Source organism: Oryctolagus cuniculus, chromosome 16 (assembly GCF_964237555.1).
Source record: "Oryctolagus cuniculus chromosome 16, mOryCun1.1, whole genome shotgun sequence".
Taxonomy (NCBI): domain Eukaryota; kingdom Metazoa; phylum Chordata; class Mammalia; order Lagomorpha; family Leporidae; genus Oryctolagus; species Oryctolagus cuniculus.
The window spans coordinates 21523831-21546293 of NC_091447.1; the positions used below are offsets into that span (position 1 = coordinate 21523831).

Below are 22463 nucleotides of genomic sequence, written 5' to 3' on the forward strand. Positions count from 1 at the left end.
TCTTTTCTTTTCTTTTCTTTTCTTTTCTTTTCTTTTCTTTTCTTTTCTTTTCTTTTCTTTTCTTTTCTTTTTTCTTTTTAACAGGCAGAGTTAGTGAGAGAGAGAGACAAGAAAAAGGTTTTCCCTCCGTTGGGTCACCTCCCAATGGCCGCTGTGGCCGGCGCGCTGCGACCAGTGCACCACGCTGATCTGAAGCCAGGAGCCAGGTGCTTCCTCTGGATCTCCCACGCAGGTGCAGGGCCCAAGCACTTGGGCCATCCTCCACTGCACTCCCGGGCCACAGCAGAGAGCTGGCCTGGAAGAGGAGCAACCGGGACAGAATCTGGCACCCCAACAGGGACTAGAACCAGAGTGCCGGTGCTGCAGGTGGAGTATTAGCCTAGTGAGCCATGGCGCCGGCCCCCACTAGCGCTTCCTAAGGCTGCGGCCGGAGCGTAGCTCAGCATCGTTTTCCCATATTCTGCTGTTTGAAGCGGGTCACAGGGCAGCGGCGATTCAAGGGCAAGACACTGGGAGCCACTAGAATAACAGTCTACCAAGCAGAAAAGACCTAGAGGAGAAAGCGTGGTACCAAGGGCAAGAGGGAGCTTAGGCACTTGTAGATAGTTCATCCTCTTCGTTTTTTCTTTTAAGATTTATTTATTCATTTGGAAGACATAGAGAATGAGAGGGAGAGACAGAGAGATGTCTTCTGTCTACGAGTTTATTTCCCACGTGGCCTCAATACCAGGGCTTGGTCAGGCTTGAAGTCAAAAACCAGGAACTCCAACCACTCCCACATGGGTAGCAGGGCTCCAAGCACTTGGGCCATGCTCTGCTGCCTTCCCAGGCTCAGTAGCAGGGAGCTGAACTGGAGGCGGAGCAGCCAGAACTCAAACTGGCACTCCAGTATGGCATATAGGTGTTGCAAACCGTGGCTTAACTCACCGCCCCGTGACACTGGTCCCTGCGTCTTCCTCTTGGCTACAGTGGCATTTCACAAGCCCATACACCTGTCAGACATACCAGATCTCACACTTAAAATTTGTACAGTTAGTGTATACAACCGCACCTCAAGAGAGAAAGTAATCTTACAGAGTTTCTAATTCAATAAATTACACCATCTGCATTCAGTGGGATATTATATAGCCATGATCAGTGATAAGAGCAAGGACTTTGAGAAATGTTTCTGATGTAAGAACAGATGATAACAGAAGTGTGGAATTCTAGGCACACTGAACATTTTATAAAAATGTATATGTGTGGGCAAGGCTAGGAAAGCATATTCACAATGAAAATATGGTCGGTCCCCTCTTATTCATGGGTGAAACATTCCAAGACCCCCCGTGGATTCCTGAAACCACGGATTGTACTGGACCCTGTGTATACCAAATTATTTCCTATACAGTCATACCTATGATAAAGTATAACTTATAAATGAAGCACAGTAAGGGATTAAAGCTGTAACTTGTAATAAAATAGAATAATTATAGCAATATACTCTAATAGAAGTTTTGTGAATGTAGTCTTTCTCTTGAGTCAAGACAAATATTTTTTAAGATTTATTTTCAAATAAATAAATCTTTCTTAAAAAGATTTATTTTCAAATAATAAATCTTTTTAAGAAAGATTTATATTACTTATTTGGAAGGCAGAGTGATAGAGACCTTCCATCCTCTGGTTCACTCCCCAGATGGCTGCAACAGCTGGGGCTGGGCCAGGAGCTCCATCCAGGTAGCAGAGGCCCAAGAACCTGGGCCATCCTCCACTGCCCTCCCAGGCGCATTTGCAGGGAGCTGGGTTGAAACTGGAGCAGCTGGGGCTCAAACCAGCACTGTAGGTGGTGGCTTAACCCACTGCACCATGACGCTGGCCCCAGGACAAACACTGACGTCTTCAGACTGAGTTGACGGTGAGTCACTGGAACGCTGGGAAGTGAAACCATGAATGAGGAGGGACTCCTATACCTCCAGCAGGGAGGTAGAGTGCCATAGCTTTCGCCTCTCCTTGCCTACATTTTCCGCCAGGTTGCTCCGTTCTCCTTACGAGAGAGTCCTCCATCGCAGTCTCCATGCCGCCGTCTGCAAGCTCTCTGGTGGGTCAGGCCTCTTCAGCTTAGGCCCTGGCAGGGTAAGTATGCACCTGTCCGAAGCACCAGGCTCACCGCTGACGCAGATCCCTCTGCGCGAGGCTTGCGGTGGGGCTCGTCAGGGCTCGAGGGCCGCAGCACCTCTGCTCTCATCAGTCCTAATAACAGGCTGGCTCCCTCTCCCACGCGTCACCATGACTTCCTTATTAGTCATTCCCTTTCCGCTTGCCTTCCTGTCACCTTCTTACGGAGCTTGCTGGTTAGCAAGCGCTGTGTCTGAGTCACCGGCAGCCCCTCCCTCACAGCCTGTGGCAGCTGCCCCCTCCCCGCCCCCCGCCCCAGGATCCTGCACGGCTTCGTTGATGGGAAGGCGGCTTTGGCCATGTCAGCTGCAGTTTCCCTGCAGCCCTCGTCCTCTCGCCTGACGTACTATCCACAAAGAGGCTACTTGGGGAAACATGCTGTTATTCCTTCCTGGGTGTCATGTAGTCACAAAGGCGATTTCCCAGGGAGATGGGCTCAGCAGGGCCAGTGCTCTGTCACGGGGAGAGAAGGGAGGGAGGTCTTTTCATCACACCCTCTCGGCTCCAAGCCTCCAGTTCACCTGCCACAGAGGTGCTCGCTGTCGGCTTGCAGTCAGCGCTGCCCCTCGGGATGACGAGCACTGAATGGTGACAGCAGCCTAGCACTCACGGACACGTGGGCTAGGATGACGTGTGGGCAGTGGGAAAGCAAGCGAACGCCAGAGAGGTGCTGCCAAGGCCCTGCCACCTGCCTGCACCCTGGGTGGCGCACGGGCGGGGTGGAGGGGGAGCATGCCAAGGGTGCAGGGGCAGCCAACCCGGGCCGCGTGTTCCATGCAGATGCTCTTGGGCTGTGGGCAGGCAGCCTGGTGTCTACTGCACGCCCTGCAAGGCAGCCATGCTAAGACACAGCCCCATAAGACAGAACGGCCACTGTGCTGTCAGACTGAGCTGCTTGTTTATGTTTCTGGCAGGGGCAGCATAAGAACCTTTCAGTCCTGGAAGATGGCTGCCTTCCTGTCAACCCACCGGCCATGTGTTCTTCCTGGAAGCAGCCTTCAAAGCTCTTTTATTTATTTATTTATTCATTTATTCATTCATTCATTTATTTTGACAGGCAGGTTTAGACAGTGAGAGAGACAGAGAGAAAAGTCTTCCTTCTGTTGGTCTACCCCCCAAATGGCCGCTACGGTCGGCGTGCTGCACTGATCCGAAGCCAGGAGCCAGGTGCTTCCTCCTGGTCTCCCATGCGGTTGCAGGGCCCAAGGACCTGGGCCATCCTCCACTGACTTCCAGGGCACAGCAGAGGGCTGGACTGGAAGAGGAGTGATCAGGACAGAATCCAGTGCCCCGACTGGGACTAGAACCTGGGGTGCCAGCGCTGCAGGCGGAGGATTAACCAAATGAGCCATGGTGCCGGCCTCAAAGCTGTTTTATCTCCTGCTTTCCTGCTTGCATGTCCCTGTGCCTCTCTCATTGTGTTGCCAACTATCTATCTGCATGAATGTGGTACAAAAGTTTTTGCAGAAACATATTTTGCTAGTTACAGTTGGCCTGGAAGGGACACACACACTGAGGCGGGAAGGGGGCAGTTGCCGTCCACTGGCTCACTTCCCAAATACTGACAACAATCTGGGCTGGGTCAGGCTGAAGCCAGGAGCCTGGAACTCCACTCAGGTCTCCCGCAAAAGTGGTAGGAACCTAATTACTTGGGCCATCCTCTGCTGTCTTCCCAGGCACAGTAGCAGGAAGCTGGGTTGGAAGCAGAGCAGCTGGGACTGGCATCAGCACACCCATGTGGGATGCAGGTGTCCCAGGTGACGGCTTAATGCACTGCACCACAGCTCCCTGGCAGTCCCCTGGTCAATTAGCAGCCCTGGGAGAGGTCTGAGGTTGGGGTTTATCTGAATGAGAGAGGCCAAGTAATAGTTGTGAGCTGCTGCTTCAGCCTGGGATTCCTTCCCCCTTCTCTTTCCTCAGATACTTTCCCCTCTCTTTTTCACGCAAAGAAAAAATGCAAGCAGGTGCACATGTGCATACCCACCCACGGCACCCCAATCCCATACTACATTCTGGAATGAAATAGAGAACCAAGGGGTAGGTGTTTGGCTCAGTGATTAAAGAAGCTGTGAAGTGTCCACATCCCTTATCAGAGTACCTGGGTTCAAGTCCCAGCTCCATTTCTGATTCCGTGTTCCTGTTAATGTGCACCCTGGGAGGCAGGGGATAACTGCCCAACTACCTGCATCCCTGCCACTCATGTGGGATTTAGCCCCGGGCTCCTGGCTTCAGCCCTGCTCAGCCCTGGATACTGGGGACATTCGGGACATGAAACAGCAGGATAGAAAATGCCTCTGTCTTTCAAATAAAAATGTTTTAAGTAAATAATTTTGGAAGTTTGTGGAAAATTGAATTAAAAGATAAGTTTATAAAAAAAAAGTAATGTAGGAATTCAGCATAGTTACTAAGATGTGGCTTGGGACACCCACATGCCATATCAGAAGGCCTGGGTCAGAGTCCCAGCTCCACTTTTGATTCCAGCTTTTGGCTAATGTGCGCCCTAGGAAGCAGCAGTTGTTGGCTCAAGTACTTGGGTTCCTGTCATCCATGTGGGAGACCTGGATTGAGTTCTGGACTCCTGCCTTCAGTCTAGCCCAGCTCTAGCTTTGTGGGCATTTGGGGAATGAACGAGTGGATGGGAGATCTCTCTTTCTCCCTCTCTCTCTCTCTGTATGTATGTTTCTGCTTCTCAAGTAAGTGAAAAAATAACATTAAATGTAAGGATAAATAAAAAAGTGGTGATGCTAGAAATTCCTGATTCCTTAACAATTGATCACAAACGTGTTCTATTTTAGTTTTGAGAAACTGAAGGACAGATAGCACTTAACTCTCTCAAACCCCAGACCCTTGCTGGACCCCCTTGAAATGGTATAATCCTCAAAGTCAGCTTCGGTCATGAGGAAACATCTCTGAAGCCACATCAGTTCACAGCTTGGACTTAAGATATATCTGTGGAATTTTTTTCCCGGAAACAATCCTCAATATTAATAGGATAGGCATGGGCACTTCTATTAGAACAATTAATTATGTAGTAAATGTGCAAAAGGGCCTTAAAACATTCCCAGGAAAGTGGGATTAAAGATATAAAGATATTTCTTATTTGGAAACAAAATAAGTCAGAGGTTTGTGGTGAATGTCCACTGGATTGCCACCAACACTCTAATGAAATCCCCCTTGTTTGCTGAGAGGTGGGAGCAGGAGCATTGTTGTGATGGGGAAGGTTTCCCGAGTGCTTTCTGCTGAAGCAGGTTAGCTTTCTCCAAATCCACCCATAACAAGCAGAAGTTATTGTTCTTTGCCTCTCCAGAGTCAACAAGGCAAAAATGCCTCTGGAAAACAGACTGTTGCTGTGACCTTTGCTCCTGAGCAGTCCATGTTGCCTGTGGCTGGACCACGTCCATCTCTCGGTAGCCACTGCTTGGATCGTGCTTTGTCTTCAGGCTCATACTGCCCATGTTTCATTTTTCCAGTTCTTCAAAGAAACACTTCAGGGTATTGACCTCATTAATTTAAAGTTTCCAGAGAAAGCTCTGCTCCTATCTGCATCTGATCTGGGTGCAACAGTTCAAGCAGAAAATTTGTTCTGCGTTTGTTTTTCAGTCAGTGTTATGTAAGCTGAAATAATGGAGACGTCTGTGGTATGGTGCTGTAATTTCTGATGTTAATTGTCAGACTTCTTCAGAGAGGACGTAAACAAGATTAATATTTTCCTCACGAATTGATATGGATGGTCGGCCACTGTGGGCTTCGTCTTCAACATCTCATCCCTTCTTAAAATGCGCTGTCCCGTTTGTAAATTGCAGATCTCTCCGGGCTATTGTCTTTATAAAATTTTCAGTAAGCATCAAAGACGTCACCATTTTTCCATCCAGCTTTCCCCATCAGGCTGATGTTTGTTTTTGCTTTCATTTCATCAAAATTCATGATACTTTAACAAGGGCTCTTTTCTTTTCTTTTCTTTTTTTTAAAGATGAATCTATTGATTTGAAAGGAAGAGTTAGAGACAGAGAGAGGTCTCCCATCTGCTGGTTCACTCAGATGGCTGCAACAGCCGGAGGTGCACTGATCTGATCTGAAGCCTGGAGCTTCTTCATGGCCATCTTCTACTGTTTTCCCAGGCCACAGCAGAGAGCTGGATTGGAAGTGGAGCAGCTGGGACTTGAACCGGTGCCCATATGAGAAGGCAGCTCTGCAGGCAGTGGCTTTACCTGCTGTGCCACAGTGCCAGTCTCCAAGGGCTGTTTTCAAATTGATGTCTTATCCTGCTAATGTCCCAAACTTGATGCCCTGTTCAGACTCATTAGAGCAGATTAGAATAAGTATATTTTTGTACAGAAAAATTAAAATCCATGCAGAGTTTTTAAAAATATATATACAATTTGCATTTTCTGTGGACTTTCTGAAGATCTCTCTTGTGACATCTATATTTTCTCCATTTTCCAATAACCAAAGGGGAATTAGCTGAGCTAGCAAATACCATCCAGGAATGGACAGTAGCAGCCAAATTAAAAACACCTTATTTCCCTATTTTCCCCAAAGGATAATATTGTCACATATGGCAGCAATTTCTGGGGGTCTGTGAGATAATTAAGACTGTTTGTGCAGTTTTACAGGGATTTAGCTGCTTGCAGGAGTACATTGTTCAACCTGAGTTACACCAGAACCCACAGGGATACAAGTCCAGGTGTGTTTCCTGATTCTTGGAAGGACTGAATGAGGCTATGGTGCTGAGTGCTGTGTTAGTCTGTGAGTATTGACTCATAAGAATTCCCTGTAGAGCTTCCATTGCCCGTGTTCCACCCTGGATCAATTAAACCAGGCTCTTAGGAGTGGGGTGCAGTTTTTATATTTTTAAATTCTGTAGAAGAGTCTTTTTTTTAATTTTAATTTTTTTTTTTTAGACAGGCAGAGTGGACAGTGAGAGAGAGAGAGACAGAGAGAAAGGTCTTCCTTTTGCCGTTGGTTCACCCTCCAATGGCTGCCACGGCCAGCGCACTGCGGCCGGCGCATCGCATTGATCTGAAGCCAGGAGCCAGGTGCTTCTCCTGTTCTCCCATGGGCTGCAAGGCCCAAGGACTTGGGCCATCCTCTGCTGCACTCCCGGGCCATAGCAGAGAGCTGGCTTGGAAGAGGGGCAACCGGGAGGGCTCCCGGCGCCCTGACCGGGACTAGAACCCGGTGTGCCGGCGCTGCAGGTGGAGGATTAGCCTATTGAGCCACAGCGCTGGCCTATGTAGAAGAGTCTTAAAAAAGGCAGAAGGAATGGATATTGAGAGGGGAGGGCTCCTTTCTCTTTTCTACAAACTCCCCAGTTTGCCTTAGCCAATAGTGTTAGCCAGCAGAACTCTGGGAATCAGTAGAGCATGTAATATCCTCTGAGCGGGAGGGCGTTCTGAAACTGAAGAATGAGCTCCACGAAAGAATGAAGAATTTATTGAGACAGCTAATACAGGGATCCCAGACCAGTCTGGACAGGCCAGAAGCCGCAGAGCAACGGATAGGGAAAGATTGTATACATTTACAAATTCAGTGGGGAGAAGAGGTGGGAGCTTGTTCTACAACATTCCTGTACATTAGCACCTAGCCCCTCAGGCACCCTGCTAGTCTTCTGACCTGTGATAGTGCTTCTGCCCTTGCCTCTGGGAAGCTGTGTCAGCTATACCTGTAGCTGCTCAGTGTCCTCCTAAGGTAGAGATGGGTCAAAATGGAAGGGCAAGACGCAAAACAGCATCTCTATGGTTTCCTGTCACACACACTCAAACTTTCACACCTACACGTACCACCTGAGGGCCTTGTGAGAGTGCAGATTCTGATTTGGCAGGTCTGGCCTACAGGTGCAGATGCAGCCGGTCAGCAGGGATCCAGGGCTGCACCATCCATTGTGGCTCCTGGACATGTGAAACATGGCTGGTGTTAAATAGCTATTATAAGAGGCCATTGTTTTGGGCTAAGCTCCTACACTGGGCCCCAAACAGATCAAACTGAGATAAAAATGGAGTCACTTATACTCAAGGTTCCATGTCAGCAAACCATAGTTAAGTTATTACTTGATCCTCAGGAGAGACAGACTGCCAAGTTCCCCAAACAGGGCAGTTTCAGTTGGCATGTCAATGTTCTTCTGCCTTAATCCTCACACAAAGAAGGTAACCGGCAGTTACCTGTTGTTAACCAATCAGTTATTTTTTCCTATTGTTCTGTCTCCCTGTCCGCATCTTCCAAGGAAACCGACTTTGAAATGATCAGCACTCATTGTGTTCTTTCTTTCTGCCCTTTCCAGCCCTTCTATGGCTATAAAACTTCTACTCAGTCCCTGGGAACACTTACCCTGTTTTATGGACTGAATGTTACCCTACCCTAGAACTGAATACAGCCAGTTAAGATCTTTAAACTAAGTTGTTGTAATTGTGTCCTTTGACACTAGTCCAAGTTACAGTGTGCTGTAAGAATAAAATAAACACCAGATTTTGAGGCTCTCATACCAAAAAAAGTAAAAGACCTCAATAATAATTGTTATAGTCTTTGTGTTAAAATGACAATATCTTAGATATATCAGATTAAATAAAATATACTGTAAAATTAATTGTGTCTGTCTCACTCCTTTATGGTAGTTACTAGAACATTTAAAAATACTTACTGACTTACATCAAATTTCGCTTGGGTGGCACTGGTCTTAGAAAGCTGCTTCCTCATCTGACGATTGCATGGTGGGGAGGGTGTTTAAATGGGGACTGATGTAGGCAGGAACTACCAGTGAGGTAGTTGGGTTCCACATGGAGATGCTACAAGATCCCAGAAAACCTCCAGTGAGGAGGAACGGAGACTGCCAGCAGTCACTGTGTCACAGCCTCACCCTGCCAAACCCTAACCCTTCTGTACTGATCCAACATGGCTGCAGGCTCAGCACACTCACTTCCCATCATGCACTTGGATGAACTTCACACACTGTGCACTGCAGCCTGGTCCCAACCCTGTCTCCTCTGAGTGTTCAGTTAGGTCACCATCATCATCTCATAAAAGGTTGACCCCAAACTTTGTAAATTGCAGCTCATTCTCTTTCCCCAGCTTGCCTCACTCACATCTGAGTGTGAACTATCCCTTTAAATAAATGTCGCTTTCCAGCACAGCTCTGTCTTGAAATCTTTCTTCCGTGGAGGCAAGAACCTGGAACAAGCCCCGGTTGGGGTCGAGTGCCCACAACAGACTGCATGTGAACGCAGTTGCTGGGTGAATGGTTCCTTGCTGGAAACTCAGACCTGGTGGACAGAAAATAAGAACAATCGTGGTGATCATTTATGAGTGTTTACTCTGAGCCAGCTCTGGTCTAAGTGCCTGGTATGATTTAGTTCGTTTAGTGTTTACACAGTCCATTAGATATTGCTGTCATTCCCATTTTACAGATGGGGTATTTGAGGCAGAGATAGCTTAAGGAAATAGGGAGTTAATGAAAAGTGAGCTAGTAAATTTCCCCACAGTTTCTGTCTTGTAGCCCTGCACTTTAACTCTACCCTCTTCCATGCCAACCCAGTGCACCTGCCTTCCCATGAGGCACTCCTCTGGCACTGGGAAGGAGGAGACACCAGGAAGAACACGTGTAAACTGAGCTCTGCATGAAGACGCCACCAGGACCCCAGAGAACCTCCTGCACACTAAATCCTGCCCAGACTCCACTCCGTAAATATTTAATTAGGGCACCGCCCCCTACCTCATAACCGGGACTTCTGAACTTGGGAGTGCCTTCTCCCATGTTATCTCCTCCTAGGCAGTTCTCTAGCCCTCTCATGGCGAATATCTGTCCTCGTGGGGTTAGTCTCTCCATGAGAGGGCCAGAGAACTGCCTAGGAGAGGACAGCGAGCCAGACAGAGCCATGGGCAGGCAGAATGCTGGAAACTTCCAGGTAAACGTTTGCCCTGGCCCTGAAACCATTTTGCTTATCAATATTTCCGAAATTAATAAGCTGTGTGGGTTCATGCCACATATTCAGAGAAGAATTCTGAATACTGGCTCAAATAGACCAGGCAGCATGGTAAGTTTTTAAAGCTTTTTATTTAGTGAGAGAAATGCATGGGGGAGTGAAGACTTTAAGGGAGAAAGTCTGGGGTCCATACTGAGCAGAGAGCAAGCCAAGAGCCATGTGCAGAGAGTGGTTATGAGCAGCTACAAGCAACTTAGCAGGAGCAGCAAAGCGCATGCGCCCTGAAGGCACGGAGCAACAAGGGCAATAATGGCAAAAAAGGGAAAAAGGCCGGCCCATGTGTTCCAAGCCTTTTATCCACTTCCAAAGTGGTGTCGGTTACATAGTCTGATGGAGGTGGACTTACAGGTGGGGCCAGGAAGGGGGATGAGATCACAAAGGGGGCGTGGTGAAGGCATGGTCTTCCAGCTCATAAATTCAATCAATTTTATCCTATCTACCTGCCTACATCAGCCCCACTGAAGTTGGGAACAGAGCTGGGACCCTGACCTGATGCCAAGGCCCACATCCCGAAGGGCTGACAGTGTGGAAGGTGGGTTTCATTCTTAGACTTTCCTGCTCATTCTGGGTGTGGAGGCTCACTGTGGCTCATGACATCCATAAGCAAAAGCGTTTCTACTGTGGCTGTTGTGGGTATAGGTGTGCTAATCTCCAGTCCAGGTTCTTGTCTCACACACAGATAAGAATTCTAAGCAGAGACATGTATGAAGGTTCACAAAGGGGGAACAAGAGTTATTTAAAAGATTCTCACCTTAGCTGGCTCCGCGGCTCAATAGGCTAATCCTCCGCCTGCGGCACCAGAACCTCGGGTTCTAGTCCCGGTTGGGGCGCCGGATTCTGTCCTGGTTGCTCCTCTTCCAGGCCAGCTCTCTGCTGTGGCCTGGGAGTGCAGTGGAGGATGGCCCAGGTGCTTGGGCCCTGCACCCACATGGGAGACCAGGAGAAGCACCTGGCTCCTGGCTTCGGATCAGCACGGTGCGCTGGCAGCAGTGTGCCGGCCACAGCAGCCATTGCGGGGTGAACCAATGGCAAAGGAAGACCTTTCTCTCTGTCTCTCTCTCTCACTGTCCACTCTGCCTGTCAAAAAAAAAAAAAAAAAAAAGATTCTCACCTTTAAAACAAGCATACATTCATGCATGTGGGGCTACCCCACATGGGGACACACGGGGACACACCTGCTGAAAGTGGGCCAGAGGGTTGCCTGAAGAGGGTTGGGGAGAGAGAGAAAATAAGCCTGAGTTGCATTCTCCACCATGGTCCATGGCAAAAAAAAAGGGCTCTTCCTCTGTTTTCAGTCTCTGTTGTGAGAAAGGACATGATGCTTTAGCACGGGTAAAGCTATCTGGGAAGTCTGCGGCCCCTCCATGGAGCGTAGTGAGGCCTCCCCCTTCTTGGTCCCTGATGAGACACTGGAGCAGCTTGGGAAGGTCTTTGGGTGGTGAAGAGGTAGCATGCCGGACTGCAGGTCTGCAAGACTTCCAGCTCCCTCAGAGCGGGCTAGCCGCCTCGCAGTCCCTGCTACATCACAGTGGGATTCTGATCTGCAGATGCCCCTTCCCTGCCTTTGCTGTAAGTCAGCCTAGACAGCGAGAGTGGCAGTCTCCCATCCCATGTTCCAGCTGCCCACTCGCTACCCGTACTGAAAATGACCCGCCTTTATCCTTTCTGCAAGGCAGACAATGAAAGCCTCTCCAGAAACAAATCACACCTCCTTTTTTTATTTTTATTTTTTACAGGCAGAGTTAGAGAGAGAGACAGAGAGAAAGGTCTTCTAGCACCACTGAAAACTGCTAAGCCCTGATGAAGAGTTGTCGAAAGACAAAATGGCAACAATTTAGTTAAGATCTTTTTTTTTTTAAGATTTATTTATTTATGTGAAAGTCAGAGTTACACACAGAGAGAAGGAGAAGCAGAGAGAGAGAGAGAGAGAGCGAGCGAGGTCCTTCACTCCCCAGATGGTTGCAATGGCCAGAGCTGCGCCGATCCGAAGCCAGAAACCAGGAGCTTCTTCCGGGTCTCCCACGCGAGTGCAGGGGCCCAAGGACTTGGGCCATCTTCTACTGCTTTCCCAGGCCATAGCAGAGAGTTGGATCGGAAGTGGAGCAGCCGGGCCTCGAACTGGCGCCCATGTGGGATGCTGGCACTGCAGGTGGTGACTTTACTTGCTACGCCACAGCGCCAGCCACAAGATCTTAATTGCTTTTATATTCTATTCTAGAATTGGACAACATTTCACTCAGTAAAAAAGAATACATTTTCCTATGGTCTGGGCCAAGGAGTTTGGGTTTATAGACAAAGAATTTGAAAAAAGTAAAAATACAAACAAAAAGAATTTGGTCATTTCAAAGTTATTATCCTTGTGAGTTGGGACAGGGAGACAGAACAATGGGGAAATAACTGGTTAGTCACCACCAGGTTATTACTTGTTTTGTGTAAGGATTAAAGCTGAGGGAATTTCATTACCATGCTAATTGACCGGGGCTGTCTGGGAGATTTGCCTGTTATCTCCGTAATCCTGATTTCTCAGGTCAGACAGACAGCTTGGTTTCAGTTTGGTGATAGAACTGTAGAGCACCTGACTCCATTTTGATTTTTAGCCTCGTCTGCTAGGACCCAGAGCGGGAATTGATTCAAAACAAAGGCCTGCTGTAATTTTACTTAACAAGGGACAATTATACAGGCACACAAACATGCAAAAAGGAAGAGCACATTTAGATTTTTCTGTCTGTAAAATACAGATGGTGGTGATCTGTGTCCCTGAGCCTTGCTTGCTGGAAGCTGTTAGAGTGTTCTCAAGTCTTTTTTTTTTTTTTTTTTTTTTTTTGACAGGCAGAGTGAACAGTGAGAGAGGAGAGACAGAGAGAAAGGTCTTCCTTTTCTGTTGGTCCACCCCCCCCCCCCAATGGTTGCTACAGCCAGCGCTGCACCTATCCAAAGCCAGGAGCCAGGTGCTTCCTCCTGGTCTCCCATGCGGGTGCAGAGCCCAAGCACTTGGGCCATCCTCCACTGCACTCCCTGGCCACAGCAGAGAGCTGGCCTGGAAGAGGAGCAACCAGGACAGAACCGGCACCCCAACTGGGACTGGAACCTGCGGTGCTGGCACCACAGGCGGAGGATTAGCCTAGTGAGCCGCAGCACCGGCCACGTTCTGAAGTCACACAGAGGAAGATTCTGGAAAGTAAGACAATGCCGCACCCTTCCTTTTGTTGGATCAGCAACAGTGTCATGAGTTTGCTGAGTTAAGATGTCATTGGATGACCGAGTCCAGGTTCTTGTCTCTCAAGCAAGAAAGAATTTGAGGATGAGACATAGGAAAAGGTGAGTAGAGGAAGAGGATTCATTTGTATGGAAAGTGAAGTACACATTAGCGTGAGCGTGTGGGCAGGCTCAGGAGTGAGCTGCACTCAGATGCCTGGCGGTCGTCCCCCTATATGATCTGGAGGCATAAAGGGTGGTGTGGTGTCATGGGTGATACCTTATTGAGTCCCTGGGAGTTGAGTACTGCCCATTTCCCTGCCCCTTTTTGGGAATCTTGGAAGCGTCATTCATGGTATCATGCGTATGATGGGAGTAGTAGTTTTAGTCATGGTCATCTTACTAAGGTAATCCCATTCTATTCTTACTGCAGGGGTGCCGTGGTCAGCCATGTTGGTTATTTTTGGCTGGAGCCAGTTCTGGGCAGCAATTCCACAGAAACTGTGGGTTTTCCACTTCAGGGAAAGGCAGAGAGGTTTGGGAAGAGGGGCCGCAGGGAGGGGCTGGCGACTTCAGTTCTTCGTCTTCAGCTACCTCCTGGCCTACATCACCAATCAACAGGAGGAAACCTTTGAGAGCTGGAGACTCCATGACTGTGGCCGCGAAGCATTGCATTTGTTTGATTTGTCTCCCCGGGGCGTTCTTTCTTGGGAAGCAGATGGGTACACTTTGGCCAACTGCAGGAGGTGCCACTGTGGTTAGCATTTACATCATCGCCCTGTCTGGAAGCCTGTCCTCCGTCCACTCTGAGGCTGAGCTTCTTACAGCTTTCTCGTTTGAACTGCGTGGGAAATCAATTCCTACCTCTCTTCCACTTGAGAGGGGAAGAAGAAAACACAGCAGTAGGGAAAGCGTCTCAAGAGCCTAGGAGTTCAGGACCATGTGAAGGAGTTGATCCTCAGCCCTCCACTGAGGTCAAAATCACAGGCAGAGGTGCGCGTTTGGCCTAGGGGTCAAGATGCCCGCACCCCACTGCAGAGTATCTGGGTTCAGTACCTAGCCCTGGCTCCTCACTGTACTTGCTGTTAATGCAGACCCAGGTGAGGCTCGAATGATCGGGTTCCTGCCAGCCACGCGAGGAATCCGGATTGCGTTCCCAGCTCTCATGTTCAGCCCATCCTGGCTGTGGTAGGCATTTGGGGAATGAACAAGCAAATGGGCTCTCTTGCTTTCTCTTTCTCTGTGCCTTGTGGGGAGCAACTCAGACTAGACTGTTACTCGAATTAAGACTTATTTTATGCATCTGCTCTCCCACAATATGGCGCTGGGAGAGGAGGAAACAGCTTCTACACAGCTGCCTCCAGTTCAACCAATAAACTGTAGAACCTGCTCCTGATTGGAGGAGAGCAGCGTACTCGGCGTGTGGGTAGCAGAGTTGGGATTGGTGGAAGAGGACTATAAAGGAGGAGAGAGACAACATGCACCAGGAACATCTATCTGAAGGAACACCTGTGCAGCCCCCGAGAGAGCCGGCCAGCGGTGTGCGGCTCCCCCGCGGAAGTGGGGAAAGTGGCAGGGGGAACCGCCCTTCCACGGAGGTGGAAGGGACGGTAGCCAACCCGGGAAGAACCAGCAGCAAACCCGGGGAGGGCTGAGCAGACAAAAGAACAGCGCAGGGTCCTGTGTCGTTCCTCCATGAAGAGGGGGAGTGACATAATGGTGCCGTGACTCGGATATGAAGCCTAGGCAGGGTTCAGTGTCGTTCCTCCATGAAGAGGGGGAGCGACATAATGGTGCCGTGACTCGGATAGGAAGCCTAGGCAGGGTCCTGTGTCGTTCCTCCACGAAGAGGGGGAGCGACAGTGCCTCTCAAATAAATACAGAAAAATAAAAACCACAAGGGCAGTTTGTTTACTTGGTAGTACAAGGGGATGTGGATGGAGCTAAGAACTTCAGATAATGAGGATTTTTGAGCTGAGGACCGAGTTACCCGGGAGGGATAGAATCTTCCCTGGAGGAGAGCAGGAGAGCAAGAAGCAGGGAGGATTTCAGTGGGGACTGGCTCACATGGAGAGGGAATAATGTGCCGTGTGTCTTGCTCCGGGGGTGTGGGGAGGGGGTGACCTGCTGTGTAAAATCTGTGTTTCTCCTCCCTTGTCCAGCTTCTCATTCAACTAAAATAAATCGTGGCAGCAGCCATGACCGCCATGCAGTGGCGACTCAGTAAGTTAGGCAGGAAGTGTGTGTACCCTTGTGGTCACTGGCAGCAAAGACCAGAGAATAGTGAGCCACTGCCATTGCGCTTGCACAGCTGGTTAGCCTCATAGCTGGTTGCGCACGGCTTTCCCGAGAAATGACCCCTTCCCCTTAGGTATGGGACTCGAAATCTGGTGAAACACTAGGTGTGGTGAGGATTCCACCACGGTTTATTCTTTTTTTTTTTTTTTTTTTAATTTGAAGTCAGAGTACACACAGAGAGAAGGAGAGGCAGAGAGAGAGGTCATACATCCGCTGGTTCACTCCCCAATTGGCCGCAACAGCCAGAGCCGGGGCGATCCAAAGCCAGGAGCCAGGAGCTTCCTCTGAGTCTCCTACATGGGTGCAGGGGTCCAAGTACTTGGGCCACCAGGCCATCAGCAGGGAGCTGGATCAGAAATGAAGCAGCTGGGACTCAAACCGATGCCCACATGGGATGCTGGCACCGCAGGCCTCCAGATGCTTATCCCACTATGCCACAGCCCTGGCCCCAGTTTATTCTTTTTATTTTTACTTCTTACATGTGATGTGTGGTAAATAGGCAGGATGATTAGGTAGGAATGGATGGGCTAGAAGATTTACAATTTCTACACGGGTTTCATTGCAACTCTACCCCCTTACATGTCAATGCAGTACACCCACTTTCCCATGATGCACCTATGTCTCACTGGGGACCAGGAAAGAGAAGATGCCATCATTGCCCTGTGGAAGCTGAGCTCCACTTGGAGGCGCCATTAAGCTCCCAGAAAGCCTCATGCACACTAAATCCCACCCAAACTCCACCCTCTTTGTATATTCAATTAGGGCACCACCCCTACCCCATAAAGGGGACTGTTACATGTGGGAGTGGTCCTTTTGCTTTTTGGCTTCTGGTCCTTGCTTTTGGGTCCTTCTCTGACCTCCTCCCATGCTTTCTCTTTGTAGGCAACCCTGGCCCACTCATGACAGGTGTCTCTCCCTGTGGGGTTGCCAGCACTTGCACGTGAATGCAAAGTCGCGCACTTTTTTTTTTTTTAATATTTAATTATTTATTTGAAAGGCAGAGTCACAGAGGGGCAGAGGGAGAGAAAGAGAGAGAGAGAGGTCTTCCATCTGCTGATTCACTCCCCAGATGGCTGCAATGGCTGGAGCTGCCCCAATCTGAAGCCAGGAGCTAGGAGCTTCTTCCAGGTCTCCCAAGCAGGTCTCCCAAGTCTCCAAGGACTTGGGCCATCTTCTGTTGCTTTCCCAGGCCATAGCAGAGAACTGGATTGGAAGTGGGGCAGCTGAGACTCAAACCAGCGCCTATGTGGGATGCCAGTACCTCAGGCAGAGGATTAACCTACTGCGCCACAGCACTGGCCCCGTCACTCATTTTTAAATAAGTCCTGCTCTCACTTGTGCACTTGACTTATGCCTCTGCTTTGAATTTTATCTCTGTGGGGTAAGAACATGGACTAATAATATGGATACGTATTTCCATAACATATGGATGTTGCTCTCTATTTATTTATTTGAGACACTGAGGGAGGCAGATAGACAGCTCCCGTCCATTAGTCAGCTGTCCAAATGCCCACAACAGCCAGGGCTGGGCCAGGCTGAAGCCGGGACCTGGGAATTCAATTCAGGTCTCTCGCATGGGTGGCAGGGAGCCAGCAACTTGAATCATCACTGCTGCCTCCTAGGGAGGCATCAGCAGGGAGCTGGAACTGAGAGTGGAGTCAGGACTCAAACCCAGGACTCTGACCTGGGCGTCCCAAGCAGCATCTTAACCACTGGGCCAAACGCTCCCATTCACTACAGTTCAATGTGCATTTTTGAAATATCTGAAAAATAAAAATAATGTGGACTTGCCACTTACCTCCTTGCGAACATTTACCTGGAGGGCAGGATGGCTTGACTTCCAATTAGCCTTATTAGTATTGACACAAACTGTGCAGAGGCTGCTACGCTGAGAGGGGGGGGGGGCAGGCTTCTCTTCCCTGCCTAATTGCATGGTCTACTTAGCTGTGAGGCAGCATCTCAGGACTCTAAACCAGAAAACTCGGGGGAACATATTGTTGGGAAGTGCCCAGCCGCGCTGGAGGCAGAAAGAAACGATGATCTTATTACAGCTTCATCATCCCTACTGCAGCCCTGCACGGCTCCTTTCCTTAACAAGTGTATGGCAAGGCTGCATTCTAAATTCAAAAAACATCTTTATTCCCCTCAGGCAGCTATCAAGTCAAAGAAAGAAGTGGCTAAGTTTCTGTATTTGGAGTTCTGCAGGGTCGGGGTGGACTGTGGCTCTAATGTGGAAGGCAGGGCCAGTATTCTCCTTCTGATCATTGTGGATGTCCTGCTGGCTCCCTTACCACCCCCGCCAGCAGCCTCACCCATTCTCCGTTTAGGGTACAAGCTTGTCACCAAACAAGGTGAGAATTAGGAAAATAGATATTTACTAGTCCTTAGCATTTGTAAACATGAAAAAAGAAAGTCAAAAGTCTTTTTATTACTTCTCCAGCAAATGCCAATTGGGGCCTTGAAAAGAGGGGTTTTTTTTACATACATACATACATACATAATGTATATCTTTTAGGATTTTTTTAAAAGATTTATTTATTTGAAAGTCAGAGTTACACAGAGAGGAGAGGCAGAGAGAGAGGTCTTCCATTCGATGGTTCACTTCCCCAAATGGCTGCAATGGCCGAAATGCCTAGAGCTATGCTGATCTGAAGCCAGGAGACAGGAGCTTCTTCCAGGTCTCTCACGTGGGTGCAGGGGCCCAAGGATTTGGGCCATCTTCTACTGCTTTCCCAGGCCACAGCAGAGAGCTGGATTAGAAGTGGAGCAGCTGGGACTTGAACTGGCACCCTTATGGGATGCCGGCGCTTCAGGCCAGGGTGTTAACCCACTGTACTACAGCACTGGCCCCTTAAGATTTTTTTTTAAATTTATTTAAAAGGTAGAATGACAGAGGAAGAGAGAGATTTTCCATCCGTTGGTTCACTCCTCAAATGGCTGTGGTGGTTGGGGTTGGTCCATGCCAAAGCCAGCAGCCAAGAGCTCTCTCTGGGTCTCCCACATGGCACTTGGGTCATCTTCTTCTGTTTTCCCAGGTACATTAGCAGGGAGCTCGGTGGGAAGTGGAGCAGCCAGGACTGAAATTGATGCTCCGGTATGGGATCCGGTGTCACAAGTGACGGCCTCGCCCGCTGTGCCACAGCCCATTTCTTAGCTTCAAGTTTTTGTTTGCTGGCGCCGCGGCTCACTAGGCTAATCCTCCGCCTTACAGCGCCGGCACACCGGGTTCTAGTCCCGGTCAGGGCACCAGATTCTGCCCCGGTTGCCCCTCTTCCAGGCCAGCTCTCTGCTGTGGTCAGGGAGTGCAGTGGAGGATGGCCCAAGTCCTTGGGCCCTGCACCCCATGGGAGACCAGGAGAAGCACCTGGCTCCTGCCATCGGATCAGCGCGGTGTGCCGGCCCCAGCGCGCCGGCCACGGTGGCCATTGGAGGGTGAGCCAACGGCAAAAGGAAGACCTTTCTTTCTGTCTCTCTCTCTCACCGTCCACTCTGCCTGTCAAAAAAAAAAAAAAGTTTTTGTTTATACTTGTAATATATACATGCATGTATATGTGTACACACACGTGTGTGTGTACCCCCTGGAATACTCCCTCCCCCATAAGTAACCCAGCATGTGTGTGCCTACATGTGTATATACCATGTAGATTCAACACAACTACAGAAGGCCTGAGCGTGTGGCGACTCAGCAGAACTGAGTTTTGGTGATTTTTATTTCATTTTGTTTTCAGCTAAATTAATCGCATTTTTAGTTTTAATGCTTTTTTAAAAAAGATTTATTTATTGATCTGGAAGCAGAGTTGGAGAGAGAGAGGGGAGACAGAGAGGGACCATCCATCCACTGGTTCACTCCTCAAATGGCCACAAGGACCTGGGCTGAGCCAGGCCAAAGGTAGGAGCCAGGATACTCCTCCGAGTCTCCCACGTGGGGACAGGGTACAGGGGCCCAGGGACTTGGCCCAGCTGCCAGTGCTTTCCCAGGTGCATCAGCAGTGAACTAGATTAGAAGTGGAGCAGCTGGGACTCAAACCGGAGACCATATGGGATGCCAGTGCTGCAGGTTATGGCTTAACCCAGTGTACCATAGCGCTGGCCTATTCTACTGTTTTCTAACAGGTGTGGATCTCCTGGGTTCCTGGCTATGACACTGATGAGTCTTTTTTTTTTTTTTTTTTTTTTTTTTGTAATCTGAGAAAGGAAGAGTTTTAACAGGGAAAGAAGGCCAAATTAGAAACGGAGGGGAGGCCGGTACTGCGGCTCATTAGGCTAATCCTCCACCTGCAGTGCTGGCACCCTGGGTTCTAGTCCTGGTTGGGGTGCCAGATTCTGTCCTCTTCCAGTCCAGCTCTCTGCTGTGACCCCGGGAAGACAGTGGAGGATGGCCCAGGTCCTTGGGCCCTGCACCCGCAAGGGAGAGCAGGGGGAAGCACCTGGTTCCTGGCTTCAGATTGGCACAGCGCGCCAGTCGTAGCAGCCATCTGGGGAGTGAACCAACGGAAGGAAGACCTTTCTCTCTGTCTCTCTCTCTCACTGTCTAACTCTGCCTGTCAAAAAAAAAAAAAAAAAAAAGTGGAAGGGAATCTGTCCTGCTCCCTGCCCTGCACTGCTGAGAGCCTGTGTTTGGAGGCCAGCATTGTGGCACAGCAGGTTAGGCCACCATTTGTGATGTCCACATCCCGTATCGGGATGCTGGTTGGAGTTACAGCTGCTCTGCTGGTGGTACAGCTCCCTTACTAATGCACCTGGGATGGTGGTGGATGATGGCCCAAGTGCTTGGGCCCCTGCCACTCACATGGAAGACCCAGATGGGTTTCTGGGTTCCTGGCTTCAACTGTTGTGGCCATTTAGGGAAGTGAATCAGCAGATGAAAGAGATATCTCTCTGTCACTCTGTCTTTAAAAAATATATTTTTGAGTATTTTTAAGTATAATATATACTTTCAAATACTTTTAAAGATTTATTTATTTATTTATTTATTTGGGAGGCAGAGTTACAGACAGAGAGAGGGAAAGACAGAGAGAGCTTCCATCCACTGGTTCACTCCCCAAATGACTGCAGTGGCTGGAGCTGAGCCCATCTGAAGCCAGGAGTCAGGAGCTTCTTCTGGGTCTCCCGCGTGGGTGCAGGGGCCCAAGTACTTGGGCCATCTTCCACTGCTTTCCCAGGCCATTAGCAGAGAGCTGATTCAGAAGTGGAGCAGCCAGGGCTTGAACTGGCACCCAAATAGGATGCTAGTGCCACAGGTAGAGGATCAACCTGCTAAGCCACAGCACCAGCACCATCCCCCATACCCTTTTCTTAAAAGAAGAACCTCCGTCTTGCAGTAAATTCATGCCAGCCTTCTGCAGGCAGATTGGAGGTGGGAGTCTGCCTTGACCCAGTTCTTCCAGGAATTTATCCTAAGGAGGTAACTGGACAAGAATACAAAGGTAGAAGTATTGGGATGCATATTAGTGAAAAGTTCAAGAATTGGAGACAGCACGATGTCTGTCAAGAGAAGACATTGTTTACCATCTCTTCAATAAATCGCAGTCCGTCCCCACAATAGAATAATGAACAGCCATTCAACGGAGCTGAGATCCACAGCTCTTGTCTGGGAATATATAAATGGAAAAGCCAGTAAAGCCATTTTCATTTTGGAACCAATAACCAGATGACAAAGAATGAGGGAGAGGAGGGGGAGCAGGTGATCGGAGAGGCACCACCATCTTCTCCAGAATTAACTGCTGCTGGTGGGGCCGAGGGCTGGAACCTGAGGATTCTGCATTTAGAGAGCTCAGCCCTTCTGCTACAGCTGCTGTGCCCAGGCCTAGCCCGACTCGCTGTGCCACTTGCCAGACCCTTGTCTCTCTAGGAGCCCTGCTGTTTTCCTCCAGGGAGGGAAGCAGCCTAGAAAATTATTCTTGCAAAAGCATAAGTGGTTCATCAAGTTATGGGGGGGGTCCCTTCAAAATCTGTATGCTAAAAATGAACCAACTGTTCAAAGTAACTCAACCTATTGAAAACAAAATTAGTCTAACCATTGAAAGTTAATTTAGATTTGTACCAAAATTCTTAGAACTGTACAAACATTTTAAACTTGCGAGGCAGGAGTTTAGAAGCCATTTGGGACATCTGTGTCCCATATTGGAGTGCTGTTTGGAGTCCCAGCTGCTCTGCTTCCTATTCAGTTTCCTGCCAATGCACCTGGGGAGGCAGCAGATGAGGACCTACGTGCTTGGGCCCCTGCACCCATGTGAGAGACCTGGATTGGATTCTGAGTTCCTTGCTTTGGCCTGACCCCGCCTCTGCTGTTGGAGGTTTTTGGGGAGTGAAATAACAATGGAAAAATCTTGGCCTATCTCTGCATCTCTATCCTGCTACCGCTCAAATAAAATGAAAATAAATAAATTTTAAAACTTTTAGAATGAACAAATATTTTTAAAAATTTAAGACTTGCAATTCCACTTTTATATTTTAAGGGCCGGAGCTGTGGTGTGTGGGTAAAGCTGCCGCCTATAACGCTGGCATCCCATATGGGTACTGATTCAAGTCCAGGCTGCTCCACTTCCAGTCCGGCTCCCTGCTAGTGGCCTGGTAAAAGCAGATGTTTGTAATAGTGAAAACTAAGACCTGCCTTCATGTCCAAACAGTAGGGAACAGGATAAATTACATTAGCTCAGATCAGTGAAACACACAATTCCCCTTAAAAATATTGTCATGGGAATATACTTATTGTCATGGCAAAATGTAATGTGATATAAATGAAAAAAAAAAAAAAGTCCCAGATAAAATAAATCCAATGTTAAAAGTATACAAATATTAAAAAATTAAGAATATTTGTTCCTGAATTACATGTGATTTTTTTTC

General features: G+C 48.8%; 1 long non-coding RNA gene across 1 annotated transcript; it reads left to right on the forward strand.

Annotated features, from left to right (window-relative positions):
* Positions 1 to 2006: 2006 nt before the first annotated feature.
* LOC138845806 (uncharacterized) lies at positions 2007 to 6522 on the forward strand. Its single transcript, XR_011382970.1, has 2 exons — positions 2007 to 2109; positions 3066 to 6522. It is a non-coding gene; the product is annotated as an uncharacterized lncRNA (long non-coding RNA).
* The last annotated feature ends 15941 nt before the right edge of the window (positions 6523 to 22463 follow it).